General features: G+C 42.6%; 1 protein-coding gene across 2 annotated transcripts in view; it reads left to right on the forward strand.

The window, feature by feature from the left end:
- The window catches only part of MMRN1 (multimerin 1), a 310,831-nt gene that overhangs the window by 212,292 nt on the left and 82,974 nt on the right, over nt 1-15,565 (forward strand). The gene's annotated exons all lie outside the window — the stretch shown is intronic.

The raw sequence follows: 15,565 nt of genomic DNA on the forward strand, positions 1-15,565 counted from the left end.
ACGCATTTTTCAAATCGATTACCGAGAACCATGATGCAGAAGCTGGGATCAGAGTCAGCAAAGCTGTAATGTCAGGCACCACGGGAAACTGTGGAACAACAATTTTATTCACCTCCCTTAAATCAATAACAAAACGATACACGGGAGGCTTGGATGGATCAGTTCGTTTCAAAATAGGTAACACAGGACTATTACACACGTTACCCCGTGTTTCCTCGATGACATCTTTATCGATCAAATCGTAAATGATCGCTAAAAGTGCTCGTTCTCCATCAAGAGAGATACAATACTGGGGAATACGCGGCAATCGCACATTTGATTTCAATTGAACAACATAAGGTGGTATATCCAGCAGGCCCACGTCATTGGGACCTGTCGCCCACAAAGAATCAGGAAGAGAACTCAATTCCGGTGGGAGCTTATCAGTCGACAGATACATATGAGAGATCACTCTCTGACCTAGTGTAAGCTCCACTCCCGCAGGAGAACAGTACAAAGTCGCATATAACCGCTTCAATAAATCCAGGCCCAAAAGATTCTCACCACAACCAGTAGTCAAAATCAAGGGAGCTTTTAACTCACGAGACCCAATTGTAAGGGGCAAAGGGCTAGAAACTGGATTACTAACGGGGGCGCCAGAGAATCCAACGGAAACATTCGTTAAGCCAGACAAAGGCGCGCCAGGGAGTTTCGAATGCATGATGGAACTTTTCGCTGCACCAGTGTCCAACAGAAAAGGCTCAACTACACCCAATGTAGCAACTGCGACATTAGGCCCTCTCTGATCAACCGGAACTGATACTTCTCCCTTCCTTTGTCTACGGCTGTCCTAGTAATTACCGTCAGCACCAACATCATGCTCGACATAATAGTCGTCCACATGATACTGTGCAGATCTGCCAGACGATGGATCGCGTCGATCAAAGCAATTGTGTGAATCTGATGAAGTGGCAAGACGCTCGTTCTGATTCTGAGTAACACCACGACCTCTACCACGTGACGCTTGTTGAGGACCACTACGACCTCCTCGAGCCGAAACACCATTGTTTCGGTCACGCAGCACTGGACAATTAAATTTCAAATGACCCTCACCCCTACAATATGCACATTGATTGTACCCCAACACAAAGCGAGGTGTAGAGGAGTCAGTACGCGACTGTGATCTAGAAAACTGCGATTGTAATCGATTTGGCTGTTGCGAGTCATTTTGATTCGAGCGCGGAGGATACGCTTGCTGCAATAAGACCTTAGTTTTAAGGTCCTTTGTTTTCTTATCTGCGCGTTCGCTTTCTTCTTTCTCTCTATTTTCGTAGTATTGGGCCGTGGCTAATATCTGAGCAGTGGTAGAAACGGCCCACGAACTTTCAGAATTCTTCAACTTGTTGCTTAGTTCAGGCAACAAATTCGATACAAATTTATCAACAAACAATCGCTGACCTCCCTCAGAGCTCATATCCTGACCACTATGATCGATAAATGCCTCCTCAAATCTCGTAAAGAAATCGGAGACACTCTCGTCCTTCTTTTGTTTGCACGCAGACAATTTGTCCCAATTAACGCGTATCGCTGGCATAAGTGTCTTCATAAGTGTAATTATCCTCTGGGGCAGATTCTCAATGAGCTGTTCAGGTTTAGCCCCACCAACTTGCCGTCTGTCAGCCGCCGCAAGAGCAGCCCAATCACCGCCTAACTCAGCCGCGTGATTCTCTTGACGGATTTTCGCCCAAATCGGTTGAGGTACTACATTACCAAACAACATGTCAATATCGGCAAGGTTCATGACAGTAGCATCCACTAATTGGGACAACTCCTTATAATAACCGGCAGGATTTTTACGGGGGTCAGGCAAGGTTTGCTTTACCTGCAAAACTTCCGATCGCTTCCACGGGAGGTGTATCCAAACTCTCTGAAAGTGTGGTAGAATAGCAGGATTAGCAGCAGGATCACCTGGCATCCATACTGGGGGAACTTCCCGCATAGGATACTGACCAGGTTTTGCCATCCACTCCTCAGTGGCGTCCTTAAACAATGCTCGAGGTTGCACTGTAGATCGAAAAGATAACAGACGTTCTAAAGCACGTCGGACATTATCACCTACAATCATACCAGTCGTAAATTGATTCTGAAGCTCAGTGATCTCGGGCGGTACATTGTCTACCGCATCATTATCCCACTCTTCTCTCAAAGATTTACACATTTCCTCATACACAAATCTTTGTGTGGGCTCATTAAACTGGGAAAATGTCTCAAAAACTATACGCGACGTGTACTTCACAGGATGCCTAATCCATTTACGCGCCATTTTCACTAACGACTCACGTTCCCTACCATCAGGAATTTGACTGCGCCTCTGAGCAACATCAGAAAGATCTGACCCGAGTACTGGTCCAAAAAACGGAGAATAGAGAGTAGCGACAGCATTAAATATACGACTACGAACAGAAGGGGAAGAAGAAGGAGGCACAGGAGCAGCAACATTAGGAGTAAACGAAGAAACAGTAGCAGTAGTCGGGGTAACAGGAGTAGTAGTAAGATTGGGCGGAAGGGATACTGACAAAGGAGCAGTAGGAAGAAGAGCGGGTAAAGGAGGATGGACAATTTGCGGCACAAGGGGATTCGGAAGAACAGGAGGAACGACAGGCTGACCAGCAGCCGCCAAAACAACAGGTTGAGGAACAAGAGGAATCACAGGACCCACGGTATCTGGAGCATAGGGAGGTGGTGATTTCAATAGATAGGACAATATGGGATCTTCTATCACTTCCTCTCCCATCTTATCAGAACTAGACGGTAACACCGGATAACATTTATCCACCGCCATATGATGAAGTCTAGCACTAACTTCCTGCTTCTTCTCATCTTTGTCTCGCTGATACTGTTCTGCATTTCGCATCACCGTAATGACACCTTCTCTCTTATTTTTCTTAATCTGTTTGATTTCTTTCTGCTTGGCCTCTTTGCGCCATAATCGAAAGGAATCAAACATGGCCGGCCTAGCCTTCTTTTTAAACAATTTAGCTTCAAGATTATCTAATATTGCAGTTTCAAAACTACCATGTGATGGCCAACTAAGAACACCATCCTTTTTAGTGTAACAAATCCAATATTCATTATATACAATAGGACCTACTCCGTGGCGACTATAGAGCTCATAAATTGGAGTTCCAACTGGAGGTATCGGGCATGAATCCTCCAGTCGGGAATCCGCGCTGCAACATTTAAGGAAACCAAACAAAGTACTACGGCCAGGCATCGTGCACACTAACCGAGTTTACAAACTTCAAGGGCTATCGAATTACGATGTCCTCGCAAAAAAATGCAAGACCCTTGGTTTTTGGCAATTGCAATCGTCAAATAAAACCATACAACTAAGAACCAACAACTAAGAACCACAAATGCAATGGAACCATGCAAACAACAAAGTAACCGTCCCAAAAAGGAACTACAAAACCATAAACTCTGGGAGCGACCCACAAATACTTAACTGAAAGAGCAATGGCGTCACCAGGAAGGCCCGTCTATCGTCTCGCCATACAAAGGACTATGCCAGGTGCCAAAACAGGTCGACAGTCAGGGCATCAGTCCGTCGCAGCCGTCAGGAGGCGGGAATCTTCGCGGGAAAAGTCTTTGGGCCACTTATTTCGACAACTGGATCGATGAAGCGGGGTGCACCTTCCCTCGGAGATTTCACACGAAGTTCCTCACGATCGTCGGGCTTTGGACCGGTACCGCTGATGTCGCCCGACGTTGGGCGCCAACTGAAGGACTGGGCTATTCTAAGGCCCAGCGGTGCCAGGGGACAACACCTGAAACCTTCGTGGGTTACCTGTTCCGGCGTACAAAACACAGAGACACGGGACACTTCCGGCGGCGTCAAAGATCAGCGTTTATTTACTGCAGGGATACAGAAATCGCAAGAAGTACACAACGTGTAGGTTCTGAGAGACTGCTTCGAATTGCAAAAGTGGATCGCTCCTTTTATACACATTTTCGTCATAGCACAACATGACGAACAAAGGTTACAACTCCGTTCCCACAGTAAAATTCAAAGGATCGCATTCATGTTTCAGAAGCCCGGAACATAATTACAGCAACATTGCCGGTTCCCAACTGTAAAAGCACATCATCCCCACATTAAGCACATTCCATTCTGATTGTAAACGAATTAGGAGAAGGGACAGAAACAGATGTAAAGGAAAAACAAGGATGCACAACAGATTGGAAAAGAGTGTAGAGAGTAATAACAGAAACTTGATTGCTGGATCAAAGACCTCGTGCCTAATGCATGCATGACTGAAACAATAGACTGGCACGGCAAGATGAGCCTTGAGCGGGGCCATCTGCCTTTGCCGTGTCATTTCCCTTATCATAAAAGACACCCTCAAAGAAGCACGTGTCCTTCGTGAAAGCTTGGGAATCCCAGGGTCACAAAGCGGACAAGGTCCGTTCGCTGGCTACTTGAGGGCAAGAAACAAAATGGATGCCGCATCTAAAATGGAACCCGAGGGTTCGGATGGACATACCCAGTAATGAGACGAACCATACGTAGTAGCGTAGCGAAATCGCGTACACCCACTAAACTCGTCATTTGCGGTTCGTAGATACCAAACTCGTCCATATTCGAACACACCCAAAAAGTGTCGTTCCGATTCACACGGAACCTCACTACTCAGCTTCAACACCTTTCACCTTTTCAACCAGGACAGGAGACTATAGCATGCTAATTTAGAGCCTGCTGTTAACGCTCAAAACATTTCTTAAATATGCTGTCAGGAGATATAGCATATTTGGAACACCCTTCTTAAATTAAGGGGAAGTGCTATTACAATCAAAATAATATGACAGTGGTAACATGCTTAAACAGAAGCACACAACCTACTAGCACCAGTGTCATGCTTTAATCTCATTTATAAGAGGGGCAAGGTTCTCCCACTTCAGCCGTGTTCAGTGTTCAAGTTTTCCCACATGATGGGGATAACTGAGAGGGCCCTGGGAACCTCTTAACCTCTCCCAGGTGGAAATCTCTAGGAACCCACCTGCTATGCATGAATTTATCAGTACACCTTTCTGTGCCTTATTTGCAATTGTGTGCACATTGGTAAGGAGGCAACTCAAAACTAAATAGAGACAAAACTCTCTTATTTTGGCTGTTAGGCATTCTTTAGTGCATAAAGCAGGAACGTTTCCTTCTTCACTTGTTCCACCAAGACCTCATCAGTGAGCAAGCCCAGCAACGACGTATAGAGTGTAAAACCATCCAGCAACTGGCAATGACTTCTAACCCAATCATCAACTGTAGAGTAATATTTTTTCATCTTTGCTCATTCATCTCCTTCCGATGTACATTAAAGAACATCTTCACCTCCAAGAGTCTCAGGATGGTCCTGAAATGAACAAGACAATTTGTTAACAGGGGCTATTCAAAAGGCTTAGGGCTCATTTTGACTTTTATTCACGCTCACTTTGAAATTACAACTGCTGGATCTCTCAGCCAGGGGTCATGTGGAATGGCAAGAATTAAGTGGAAATGACAGGAGACCAGCACAACATGCAATTGCCTCTAGCTAAATACTTCAGTTGAGCTTCATGCAGACTAAATCAATAATCAACCCAGGAGCTTCGCTGTCATTTGGTATGTTTCAACTCTGATTGTGAGGATCTGGGTGTACTACATGATATGGCTGCAGGGCTTTATGGTGGAGTACATTTGCAGATAACTCCTAGGGTCCAGTCAGAATCGTTTACTTAACCTTAGCTCAACCCTGGGTAGCTGTGGCTGCGAGCAGTAAGGTTTTCCAAAGGAACCTATTATGAAGCATTTAATAGCACCAAACAGCACAATAAGAAAATCACACACCAATAAAAAGACATGACAAAAATGTATAAAAGTAGGGCGTATTTCTATGAATTTTTAGAGACCTTGATTAATAAAATCCCACTGGAGGGTCCCGGAGATACAGATTTCAGAACTTTTTATCACTTTTAACTACAACCACAAACAAGCATTGGCAAACGTTAAGTTTGAAACCTTTGAAAAGTTTGAAAGAGTTAGTGCGAGTACTCTGGCCCAACTTGGGCAGCCAAATCCGGTAGAGGGTGCCAGAAAAGATACTTTGGACAGTTACCTGGCCACCAGAGCATTTTTTAAGCAATTTCCAAACTTTTCAGGATGACCGCCATAGAAGTCAAAGGAGTGGTCATGAGGCTGAGGGATGCAGGCCAAGATTTTCAAAAGGATGCTCCGGTTGTGGTGCGATCAACGGTGGTGTGTCAGTGATGGTTCCTGGGACCACGGGTGATGAGGGGCAACTATGGTCATGGAGAATGGGCTCTCTTGAAGTCCTCAACGTTGCAGTAGTAGGACAGCCGATGCTGCACTACTGATCACACTGCAACATGGTTGAATGAAACCTCTTTGGTGGTGGCTGGTGCCCCTTGTGAACGAGGAATACAAACTTGGACAGCACGCCCAGGTCCACCAGTCTCGGGAACAGGTTTTGGCCATTTCGGATTAGCCCTTTGTTGTGCCCAGCAACTGGTAGTGGTGAAACATCTGTGTTGGCTACTACTTTGTCTGTTTGGGCTTTTTCGCCTATTGTTGTCCTGGAGCTGGTTCCAGTAGATCAGCATACTGATCTTCAGAGTCACTGGTCTTGGTGAAGCAGGGAAATCTAATTTTTCCAGGATCAGAAGCTGCAAGCACAGTCCCAGTCTTACTGACCCAAAGGAGCAATAGGTGTAGTCCTCTCGATGGTGCAACCTTTCTTTGTGCAGTTCAAGGACACTAGGGCAGTCCTTCTTCAGTCCTCTCTTCTTCTCCAAAGTCAACTTAGGGGCAGGGTCCCAGGGGTGCCCTACTTATCCCGAAAAAGGCCTGAGGGGACCATGTGGTTTATTCATTGGGCTCCTTGGTCCCATCCTCTTTAGTGTCGAAGTTCCTGTGATATGTGGCATCTGGCAATCGCAGAGTGCCCCATTCTTGACCCCTTCAATATGGCACAACTCTTTCTCGGTCATCGGGAGCAGGGTAGCCCACCTAAAGGTGTGGCTGCAAATGGGCTACACGCCGTTTTGGGCACAAGTTTCCCTTTCTTAGCCCTGTCTCCTAATTGTCTGCAGGAACAAAATGCATTTTGTTCAACTATGTTGTCACAAGGGGCCATTCAAAGGCAGCTTCACTTTTAAGCCTGCCTTTGTGGCTAACACCCTGAGTGGCCATCCTGGGAGAGGAGGTGACACCTCACTCTGCGGAAACTGCCTTTGCACCTTCACACAGGTAGTCAGAAACCCATCTATGCCTCAGTGCCTTTGTGAGGCCACTGGAATAGCTGGAGTGCAGATTGGCAATTTTCTAAAAGTTGCTTAACTTTAATAGGTACTTTAAATCTGGTCTGTGCATCAGGTCGGATTTAATGTCACACTTCTGGGTCTGGAACTGTGGTAACACCCATGCTCCACCCATGGAACACCTTCCCAACACAGAGTAAAGTAAGGCAGCGACTTTCCCTGCCTTGTGGTACTCTAAATTTACTATGCCATGCGGGGCCATGCAAGGTGGCCCTCCTTGGTGTAGTAAATCTGGCGTAAGGCCTGACCTAAACGCAATGGTGACACAAGCCCTTGATAAGTCTGGGTCTAAGTGTCGCTAAGCTCCATCTGCAAATCCGTTGTGTTAGATTGCTAACCAAAAGTTATTTTATTTTTATATGCTTTTCCAGAGCAAATGTAACGAACAATCATTTTCACTTTGTTTGATCTATAATTTTCCAAGAACTGTCTCAGTTAGTTATGGAAATAAACATCAAAAGTACTCACCTTGTTACACCTATAGTACCAGATATTCCTCAAAACATGCAGATAATTTTGTTTTCAGGATGTGAAGTACAGTACCACTTCGATGGTCATCCCAGAGGGCTCAGCCAGACAGAGTTGTGTTACTGTTTCCTTGTCATTGCTTTAATAGCATTTTCCAGCTGATTGCATATTCCTCCGAAAAGTTTGGGGCTTATATTATTGCCTATATCATGTGTGTAGGATATAACTCTAGTTGCCTTGGTAGTGTGCTTTCCAGTGTGCATTCATTTTTAGCCCCCTTTTGGTTCTCACCTCTTTACACCACTCCTAGTGTTGGAAGAAGTTTAAATGATGCCAGTGTATTTTGCTTTATTTCAGAACTTCACTTAATGTTTGTTTCAGGAAGTTAAGCTATTATAGAACTGATGAAAGGAGACTATGCATCTTTGTGAAGGTGGTTAAATCATGTATCTATTAACGGATACAGAGAGCCATTAACGCGGGTAGCGTCCCAAAGCACCTGTCATCATTCCAGGTGACACCACATACAACGTTCTACCAGCATCACCACACCTCCCCCTTTTTGGTAAGACAACAGAAGTATGAACAGAATGATACAGAAATAAAGTGTTGAACATTTTAGTAAAAACATAGAGCAATGCAAATGAAGCAATTAAACATAATCATGTAATTTACTGGGTCTGACATGGACCCTAGTGCTTTTTCTGTTGGACCCATACCCCCCAACTGGAAGGAGAAGAAGGAACACCAACACCCTGAAATATACCCTTTTTTGCATGAATCATTTTGGAAGGATCCTGTGCAAGACCAGAGGTATTCCACCAGTTTCCATTGGATAACTGCACTGCATTTCTGCGTACTTCCACAATTTGTTGAAACTCCAAAAATTTGGAAAGACCTTTTCTGACAAAAACAGCATTTTTTACCCTAATCCAGTCCCCAACATTGAGTCTATGACTTTCCCTCCTGACAGTAGGCTCACAATTCTTCGTTCCTGTTTCAACAGATTTCTTATTAGCTGCCTCCCATGCACACTGCATATCACAACCTTGATGAAAGGTCTTGACCATCCAAAATGGGTGAACTTGCGTAGAAGCTTTTCTCCCCCTCATGAGTTCAAAAGGGGTAAAATTGGAGGAAACATGAGGAGAAGTGCAATAAGACTAAACGTAAATCCTTTAAAACTTGAGAAACACAAGACAGTCCTAAATGCTGCCTGTACACATTCCACAACAACCCTATTAAATCTCTCTGCTTTGCCATTTCTTTGAGGGTGATAAAGCGGAATACTGATATGCTTAATGCCACAATTGTGTAAATACAAGTTCATCTCTTGGGAAACAAATTGAACGCCATTATCCATCAAAATATATTCAGGGTAACCTTCTCTAAGAAAGATCTTATTCAAACAATTAATAACACTCTTGGAATTTGGAATACTAATAGGCTCGACCTCAACCTATCTAGAAAGATGATTCACAAGCACTAAAAAGTATCTTATATTAAAAGGTAAAATATGAAAAAAAACAAGGAAATCCATACCTAATCTCTGCCAAGCTCTTCCTGGCGGAGACGCCGGAGTTTCAGCAACACCCTCCAAAACCAAAACCTTATCACTAATGTTGCATGTGACACACTGTTTGACTGATTAATCAATTTGAAAATCCATTTTCGTCCACCTGAAATCAGCTTTAATTTTCCTCTTAGTTATGGTCGCTCCTAGATGGCCTATATGCGCAGCAGAGATAATCTTTTGCCGGAGAAACTCTGGAGGAACCAATTTGTCACCCCTAACTACCTTGCCACCCTCAACCGATAACTCATCCCAGACTTTCCAATACATCTGTAACTCTGGAGAAAGACACTTCTCCTTAGGCCAACCCTTCCTAATCAAGGACACTACTTCTTTAAGAACAAGATCCTTGTCTACCTCAGCCACCCAATCATTTTCAGTGAAAGATAGATTGTTCCGATTAATAAAACCACAAAACACTCCTCAATTTCTATCTCCCAATCTTGTTCCTCTGTATCAGCAATAGGAAGTCTAGATAGACAATCCACCCTACAGTTTTTTACACCAGGTATGTATTCTACATTGAAAGAGTATTCTAAAGGTTTAGCAGAAAGCCTGGCCAAACGACAAGTGGACGATGGTCAGTTTTTAGTACAAATGATCTACCCCACAAATTCTTTTTAAACTTTTCTATACTCCAAACACAAGCTAGTAGCTCCTTTGCCATTACAGAATACTTCCGTTCTACAGGACGTAATGTTCTTGAAGCAAAAACAACTGTAAACTCTTTACCTTTCTCATACTGTGAAAGTACTGCCTCCAAACCATATTCACATGCATCGACAGTAACAACAGTTTGTCTACCTTCTACAAATGCTTGCAGAGCAGGAGCTTTGATTATATGATCTTTGATGGTCTGGAAACTCTTTTTACACTCTTCTGACCAAATGAAAGTTGTGCCCTTTTTCAAAAGAGTCCTGAAACATTCAGTTGTATTTGCAAAATCCTTCATGAATTTGCCATAAAACCCACACAAACCAAGGAAAGACATGAGTTGTTCCCTGTTCTGTGGTGCAGGAGCTTCCACAATGCTTTTTACTAAACCTGTTCTGGGTTTATGCCATGTTCTGAAATAATATGGCCTAAGTACTCTATCTCTTTCACTTTGAAAGTACATTTGTTTCTTTGTAAAGTTACACTTCTATCTTCCAGAATGCTAAACACTTTATCAATTGCTAGATCATGTTCAACCTCTGTTTTGGAAAAGATGAGAATGTCATCTTGAAAAACAACAACATGGGGAATGTCTTGGAACATTTCAGTCATAAGTTTCTGAAAAAGTAAGCAGCAAAACTGGAAGACACCATCAGGGATAACAAAAGCCGTGAGATGGCGAGACGTAGCATCTAACTCCACCTGATGATAAGCAGCCTTAAGGTCCAACTTTGTGAACTACGAGGAGGATCCCACTTTTGCAATCAAATCCTCAATGCAAGGAAGAGGAAAACTGTCAACCCATATGGCATTGTTCACACTCCTTAAGTCAACACAAATCCTTAAGTCTCCAGACCTCTTCTTAGCGAGAACTATGAGCAAAAGCCAAAGAGTTGCATCAACTTTTTCAATTATATTCTGATCACAAAGGCTCTTTAAATGCTGAGATAATTCAGACCTAATACTAAGAGGAACATTACGCAATTTATGCTTGAAGGGGCTGACATTCTCTTTCACCTTGATAAAATGTTGAAAACCAGTAACCTTGCCTAGACGTTCTTGAAAAACGTTTTCAAACTTGTGTTCCCATTTGTTTGTTAAAACCAGTGCTTGACAAAGAATTAATGTCCTTTCTTGGTTGATTACTGATAGACTTTTTCTCAATGAAAACAGGTTTATCTAAAGCAGGTTTAATAGTTAAACCAAACTCAGCCTAATGTAATAAGCCAAGAACAATGATGCCCTTCTTTGCCACATAAACCTTGCTTTTGATAACCTCCCCCAACACACTGATGGTAGCCCAGAAATAACCTAGTAACTCGATGTTACTGCCTTCAAAGGCCACTGTAAGAACATCAGGTGGTAATAAACTTTTGTTTTCCCAAAACTTGAAGCATTTCTCTTGTGACACAATGGTGATGTGCGCTCCTGTATCAACAAGAAGTTGAATTTGAGCTTGTTCAATAATAACATCAACCTCAGGATCAACGATAAGAGATGTCTTTTGTCTTTTACTGTCTTTCACCACTACAATGTATTCTTTTCTTGATTGATGACATCATCTTCATTACAATCTTCAGATTCATTCAAAACACATCTGACACTTTTTCTTTTATCTGCTCTACATACTCTTGCATAATGACCATTTTACCACATTGAGCACATTGCTGATTGACAGCAGGACAATTCTTAAAAGATGAAACATGCAAGGGAGAGCCACACCTAAAACCAATATTTTCTGACTGAAAGGTCTATTTTGCACCAAATGTCTTCCTCCTCTGGGCACATATTGCTTCCTAGCATCATCAGCCCTGGTAATAGAAGATTTACTGGAAACAGCACCCGAAATAGTACTATTGGATACAGCAGTTTCCAATTGTTTTGCATCTTCAATGGAACATTCAATGCTTTTGGCAATATCAACTTCCTTGTCTAGAGAGGGGTCCTTACACGTCAATCATTTTTCTTGAATTTATTTTACAATGGCAACTAGCTACTAACTGATCTCTTATTAGTTGTGATGTGAAATTCTCAAATTCGTACTTGGCAGCAAGAACCCTAAGTGCAGTGATGAAAGTATCAATGCTTTCTGAAGGTTTTTGCACTCTAGTAAAAAATTTGTATCTATATACTACGATATTTTTCGTTTTGGAGAAAAACTTGTCCAACTGTGCTACTGCTGTATCAAATTCATCAGGATCTTCACCTTCAGGTGGATCATATAGTGGCAGATGATCAAAAACATTCTGACCTTCAACCCCTAGGTGATAGTACATTCGATTTCTTTTTCTTTCAGGTCCGAATCTCTGTCCATCAATCGCACCAAAATAAGCTTTAAAGGATCTGAACCACAGTTTCCATTCCAATGGTGGTTCTTCTGGTTCTTGCAAAAAAGGAGCTGGTGCCGCGGCACTCTGCATGACGACAAAGTACCTGCAAAGAAGACTGGTTATGAAGAAAAGAAAGAAACAAGAAAAGAAAGAAAAAGAAAGAAGAAGAAAAAAAAAGGACAGGAAAAGAAAACGTGAATACAAAAAAAGAAAGTGAAAAAAAACAAGTGCACCAAGAGTTTTGCCTATGACTCTTTTTTTGTGCTTCAATCACTTTTTAACGAGTAAAAATATTAAGAAAACCATATAAACGAAAAGTAATGTAAGGTAATGCAGGAGTAGTTCACATGTAATAGCCTTTGTAATACGCAGAGGTGTGCCTGTCACCGAGTACAGACTGAAGTATCTCTGAGAAGCGTGGAAAAGTGCTGCGCGTACTAGCTTCTTGTCTGTGTAACAACGCTGATGGAGGAAATCCTTGGAGAATAGAGGAAATCCTTTGCGCGTCATGCAGTGCAGGCGTCACACAGCCGCAAGCACTGAGTACGCCGATGAAATCCTATGAAAGATGCGTTTAATCAATGCAGGCCTGGCGAGGAGAAGAACGTGATGATGAATGTAAAAAAAAAATGCGCATGTAGAATACAGAGAATGTTTTCTCGTGCTGTGCTTCCTCGCACTTCACACTGGCACACGTTGGAGTGCTTAAAGTATTTTTCGTTTTGAACGTGCTATCGCGCTCAACAGACAAAACCCTGCACTGGCAGTAGCGTAGAGTAAAATGCTCACAACAGTCAATCCAAACAAACAGTAATGCCTTGGATTCCTTGAACAAACGTGCTTGCTAGTCGCGCTAGTCGTAAATCAAATAGTGCACTTCATCGCCGGAAAGTGCAACGGACGCTCTCTGTACCCTTCCTTAAAAAAAATATGCCCCTTGGGGTAATAAACAAATTGTACTTACGGTTTGCCCCCAAAGCATGCACTAGAAGGCTCAAACCGGTACTTTGACGAAGTTCAGTTCAGTCGCACCTTCAGTAGAGTCCTCATGGGTGATTAAAATAAATCCCATCTTCTGTCGCCACTGATGAAAGAAGACTACGCATTTTTGTGAAGGTGGCTAAATCCTGTATTTAATAATGGATACAGAGAGCCATCCATGCTGGTTGCGTCCCAAGGCACAGGAGGCAACAGCCACAGAAGAACACTCGTGGACAGAGGCACTTTTCAACATTCCAGGTGACACCACATACAAGGTTCTACCAGCATCACCACAAGAACTTCATGTAATTAGCTACCATTCACTGCAAAAATTTACTGCAAACATAATTCACAGTAATAATGTACTGCAGACTCATAGGAACAACAGCATGCAAGCAGCTGTTGTTTGCGGTGCTGTCACTTTTGCTGTGTTTTGCTGTGTTTTTACTGTAAAATGCGTCCTCACATCAAAAATTGGCATGAGGACATATTTGGTGATAAAATAGTGTTAAACAACAGATTTGGTATACAACCTTTACAACGCAACTTTTACAACGCACTACACTTACAACGCATTTTTTACAACGCAACATCCACTACAACGCATTCCATTACAACGCAGGACACTACAACGCATTTTTAAAAACTACCTTTACAACGCATTCCATTACAACGCATACTACCTTTACAACGCATACCATTACAACGCATAATATTACATTAAAACCCCTACACTATCCAACACTTACCCTACTGTTGCACCCCCTGGAGTTAGAATAGTAATTTTTACCCCTATACTATCCAACACTTGCTCTACTGTTGCACCCCCTGGAGTTAGAATAGTAATTTTTACCCCTATACTATCCAACACTTGCCCTACTGTTGCACCCCCTGGAGATGGAATAGTAATTTTTACCCCTATACTATCCAACCTTGCACCCCCTGGAGTTAGAATAGTAATTTTTACCCCTATACTATCCAACACTTGCCCTACTGTGTCACCCCCTGGAGTTAGAATAGTAATTTTTACCCCTATACTATCCAACACTTGCCCTACTGTTGCACCCCCTGGAGTTAGAATAGTAATTTTTACCCCTATACTATCCAACACTTGCCCTACTGTTGCACCCCCTGGAGTTAGAATAGTAATTTTTACCCCTATACTATCCAACCTTGCACCCCCTGGAGTTAGAATAGTAATTTTTACCCCTATACTATCCAACACTTGCCCTACTGTTGCACCCCCTGAAGTTAGAATAGTAATTTTTACCCCTATACTATCCAACACTTGCCCTACTGTTGCACCCCCTGGAGTTAGAATAGTAATTTTTACCCCTATACTATCCAACACTTGCCCTACTGTTGCACCCCCTGGAGTTAGAATAGTAATTTTTACCCCTATACTATCCAACACTTACCCTACTGTTGCACCCCCTGGAGTTAGAATAGTAATTTTTACCCCTATACTATCCAACACTTACCCTACTGTTGCACCCCCTGGAGTTAGAATAGTAATTTTTACCCCTATACTATCCAACACTTACCCTACTGTTGCACCCCCTGGAGTTAGAATAGTAATTTTTACCCCTATACTATCCAACACTTGCCCTACTGTTGCACCCCCTGGAGTTAGAAATAGTAATTTTTACCCCTATACTATCCAACACTTGCCCTACTGTTGCACCCCCTGGAGTTAGAATAGTAATTTTTACCCCTATACTATCCAACACTTACCCTACTGTTGCACCCCCTGGAGTAAGAATAGTAATTTTTACCACTATACTATCCAATACGTACCTTAAATCCAATGTAATATTATGCGTTGTAATGGTATGCGTTGTAAAGGTAGTATGCGTTGTAATGGAATGCGTTGTAAAGGTAGTTTTTAAAAATGCGTTGTAGTGTCCTGCGTTGTAATGGAATGCGTTGTAGTGGATGTTGCGTTGTAAAAAATGTGTTGTAAGTGCATGCGTTGTAAAAGTGTGCGTTGTAACGACATACATCCAACAGATTTGCATTTCATGAAATGACACACAATTTCATAAAATGTTGCCAAACTTTACATAATTGTGCAATAGCATATTTTCCACAACCCTAAAAGTTATCAAACCCTCCGGGCCTTATTTATGAGTCCTTTACACTGCCGTTGTGTCACTTTTTGTGATGCTGCGGTGGCGTAAAATATGCTCCACACTGCGCCATATTTACAAAG

Source organism: Triturus cristatus, chromosome 2_1 (genome assembly GCF_964204655.1).
Source record: "Triturus cristatus chromosome 2_1, aTriCri1.1, whole genome shotgun sequence".
NCBI lineage: Eukaryota > Metazoa > Chordata > Amphibia > Caudata > Salamandridae > Triturus > Triturus cristatus.